The 4261-nt window shown below is 39.0% G+C and overlaps 1 non-coding gene across 1 annotated transcript; it reads right to left on the reverse strand.

Moving 5' to 3' along the window:
- Positions 1-231: 231 nt before the first annotated feature.
- Positions 232-315, reverse strand: TRNAL-UAA (transfer RNA leucine (anticodon UAA)). The gene has a single exon. It is a non-coding gene; the product is annotated as a tRNA-Leu (tRNA).
- Positions 316-4261: the final 3946 nt, after the last annotated feature.

Genomic DNA, 4261 nt, shown 5'->3' on the forward strand with positions numbered 1-4261 from the left:
TGGGGTGGACAAATGAACAGAGTTGTTAGACAGGCAATGGAGTAGCCTGTAAGTGGAATACAATTTCCGAGACTGTAAATGCGGTCTGGAAATTGAATACACGTTTGCTCCGATTTGCAAACTGCGAACGTGGTCACGTGGGTGTAACAACGGACAGACAGACACACACACAGACACGTCGAAATTAGAACCTCTCCGTGACATACGTCACTCGGAGAGGTAACAAGTCGTTGTCAGAAGTGGGGTTCGAACCCACGCCCTCATACGAGGATCAGAGCTTAAATCTGACGCCTTAGACCACTCGGCCATCCTGACACGCTTCAAAACGTTTTCCTTGAAAAAAAAGCTATAGTACAACACCAAAATACCTCTCGGAATTCTATACTCCATAAAGCCACTCAATAGTTGCCATGCTAGAGAAGCTTTTCCTGAGTATGAGATATATGTTATTAAAACAAGTTGGGAAAACCAAAATATTACCTCTCCGTGTCGAGAAGATTATATAACCTTAAGTATTCAATGAAAACGCGACCTTTTTGCCCTCATCCTTTCCCGCGCTTTGCGCTTCCGCATTTCATCCTTACACTCAACATTTTCTTCCTCCATTTTACATACAAAAATCAAACACTCACAAGAAGTGGCAAAAACCTGCTGGCTCTTTACAACCACTTAATTTAACTTAATATCCAATTTCCAACAACAATAATATACCGGTAGTTTCATTGACAACCTACTAGCATCGAAATTCTCATTAAGAATGGCTCCCGCGGATAAAAAAGGGCAATTTTCAACTAGGTGGGCGTTATCTCATTAGATTTGAAAAATATCATCATGCCTAACCGTTTAGATTTTTTTAAAGCAATCTTAGCACCAAAAATATTTTTTGATACAAAATAAATGTTTTATATTCTTATTAAGAATAAAACAAGAGGATAAAGTGGTCTGTCCTCTCGTAATTTTTTAAGCTTTTATCATGATTAATCTATACAACAGTAACAAGGAATATAAACCCATTAGTGGAAGCAGTATTTTTTTTCCGAAACAATCTCGCTAAAAACGTATTACTCCTACGTAAAAAACGGTAAAATATTAATAGACAGGCAAGGATTCATACCATTAAAGGAGCGCAATATTATCCATATTTTCATTTCATATACAGAGAAAAGAAATTATTATGTTTCTGAGAGGAGCTTCCCATTTTTGTTGTTGTTTTGAAAAATATATCGCAATGCACGGGCCTTGATAGATATAGGTGGCAGTGAATGAAATATATCACAATGCACGTGCCTTGATAGATATAGGAGGCAATGAATGAAATATATCACAATGCACGGGCCTTGATAGATATAGGAGGCAATGAAGGAAATATATCGCACGTACGGGCCTTGGTAGATCTTGGAGGCAATGATAATCTCTCTCTTTGCACGAGAGGTTTATCTTTAATATTTAAATAAATATAATTATTTAACTTCAATAATTAACATTAATAATAGCTAAATCGTTTAAAATAAAGTTATACCTATATCTTCTCAAACTTTGCTAATATTGACGTTTAAAGTGAAGGGTACCCCTCTTCCCCGCTTTCTTCAAATTTTGGGGTATATATACGATTCGTTTCCATTATAATAGTAAGGAAAAAGCGCAATTGCGAAAACCTCTGGTGGCCGATCCCACCTTAGGGAAGCTAGACGTTTCTCGTAACCCTAGCTGATCACCGCGTATATCCTAAAACCAAACGATGATAATGGAGTAGAAGCCATTGATACAGATTGGAGTCTATGTAGAATAGACCAGTGGATGGTGGTGTTAGAAGCCAGTGTAAGTGCAGACTGGTGTCAATGTGGGATTGACAAAGAACAGAAGATGGTGGTGATTAAAAGCCAGTACGTACAGACTGGTGTCCAAGTGGAATGGACGAACACCAGAAGATGCTGGTGATTAGAAGCCAGTAAGAACTCAACTCAGGTGGTGTGAGAACTCAAGTAGAGGAGCCATTTCCGTGACTGTGAAAGCAGTTCGGAAATGGCGATCACGTTTGCTCCGATACGCAAACTGCGAACGTGGTCACGTGGGTGTAACAACGGACAGACAGACAGACACACACACAGACACACCCAGGCTTCTACTCCATCAGCATTAAGGTTAAGACGTACGTGGCGATCGGCGAGGGTTACGAGAAACGTCTAGCCTCTAGGGCTGTGCGAGCCTTGAATTTTTGGTTTCGAGTCGAGTCTCGAGTATTGAAATTTTCCCTTATCGAGTATCGAGCCGAGTCTCGAGTACTCGAATCGAGTATCGAGTAGTTGGAAAATTTGTTTCGAGTATTTATCGAGTAATTGGGAATTGGTTTTGCAGTATTTCAGCACTTTCTGTTAATTTATCGCTCTAATAATAGACATTTAGAGTAATTCTGATCATCGACAACTTCTTCAAACATTTCCCAGACAGTATTAGTCTTCTTCCCTTTAAATTTAACAAACTAATTCCTCATCAATATCTTCTTCGGAATCTCATTCCTCACCTTAGCCACTAGCCTTTACTATCCTTCGCGCAGTCCCAAATGAAAATTACTAAGCTGAACTTAAAAAAGAAGAAGAAATAAAATAATAAAATAAAAATATAATTATAATAGTCAACGCTATTGCTAACTGTATTTTATTACTTTTCCTTCCACTATTGAACCAGCTAGGCGCTACTACCCAGTAGTAGGAACCACTCAGATGCGCAGAGATCCAAGATGGCCGCCACCCCAAGATGGCCGCCCTCCACCAAACTTAAACCAAACTTTCCAAGACAAAAATTATATTATTGTATGAGAAAAGCTTACCTGAAATACCCTGCCTTCCACCATGCTATGCCCAAACAAGTCTAAACCCAGACTTGTGTTATTTTGCAAAATCCCCGTTTGAATTTCCCGCCATAAAACCTCTAAATATGTCTGAGAAACAAAGTCAAATATAGGAGTAAAGAATTTTTAATAACAATACCAAATAGTATATACAATAAGACAATCCAGATTGACAAGAATATAGATATAACAAAAAAATGGTCAATACTTCTTTTCTTTGAGTTGGGAATGATTTGTTCGGCATCACCATAAAAAACATGTTACATGTTGAATCCTAAATTAAAACTAAAGTTATTTACCGCCACTTCTACCGGTCAACAACGAGGCTTCTCTTCATTGGTTCTCAAAGATCAAGGGCCAAGGCTTGGTTGTTTTTTCCACTTCTTGGTTTCCAAAATGTATTTATCGAGCGCCGCGTTGATGACGTGAAATTTTTAAGTTTGAGAAGGACATCAAAGTCAAGACCCTACGACGAGCTTCACTGAAGAGAACGTGTTCCAACTGGTGCTAGGTACGCAGAACCTCATGCGGGGTTTGTGAGCGCACCATCTCCCGAAGAAACTTACATTCGAGCCACTGTGGGGCATGGTCTTCTTGTCCAGGTCTGGTTGTTGGCGCCAGGACTTCTCCTTCATTGCGGTGTCATATGCGTCCACACAACGGACCACCGCAATGAAGGTCGATTCGCATGAACCTGAATTTACGCAAGTAAATTCAGGAACGTGAATCGAATTTGGTCTCTTCTCAAGCTATGCCCGAGAAGAAACGGATGGAAAAATCGAATTTGGTCTCTTCTCACACAACAAAAGTTGTGTGAGTCCAGGAGCGGTAGAGAAAGCCATATTCATAGTACTGCACACGGTTAAACATTAAAAACGTAGTCAGGCAACTGATAACTTTTTTTTCGAAACACGGCGCTTATATACTAAACTATCAAGGTCAAAATTAATATTAAAAGAAGTATTTTTTACCGACTCCACTCTTTAAGGTACTATTAAAGCCAGATGGCTTATATAATAATTGCATCAAACCGGATGGAACTAGTTTTTTTTCGGCTTGATTACCCATCCGGGTAGATGTTTCAAGGGTAACGACTTTTAAAGTTTATGAATTTTGTTGTTTTGAGGAAAATAAAAGGCGTGTTTTTTAAGATTGTCCATAGCTCAATGGGAAAAGGCAGGGTTTACTAATGTGATACCCAAAAGGTGATAAGTTCGAATCCTGGCCCGTCCACCGAGCTATGGACAATATTTTTATGTATAAAATAGCGTTAGTGTAAGAAGTTGGGGTCAGTTGACAAACAGGCGTTAGTCATGAATGACGACTTTTTTTTAACTTTAGCGTCTAATACGTGTCTAGATATATATCCAAACAATACCCAGTCGAGTTTTAAAAATTATTTGCATCAGCCTT

This window comes from Phalangium opilio, unplaced genomic scaffold, assembly GCF_054372755.1.
Source record: "Phalangium opilio isolate 3A_F unplaced genomic scaffold, DU_Popi_V2 ptg000054l_1, whole genome shotgun sequence".
NCBI lineage: Eukaryota > Metazoa > Arthropoda > Arachnida > Opiliones > Phalangiidae > Phalangium > Phalangium opilio.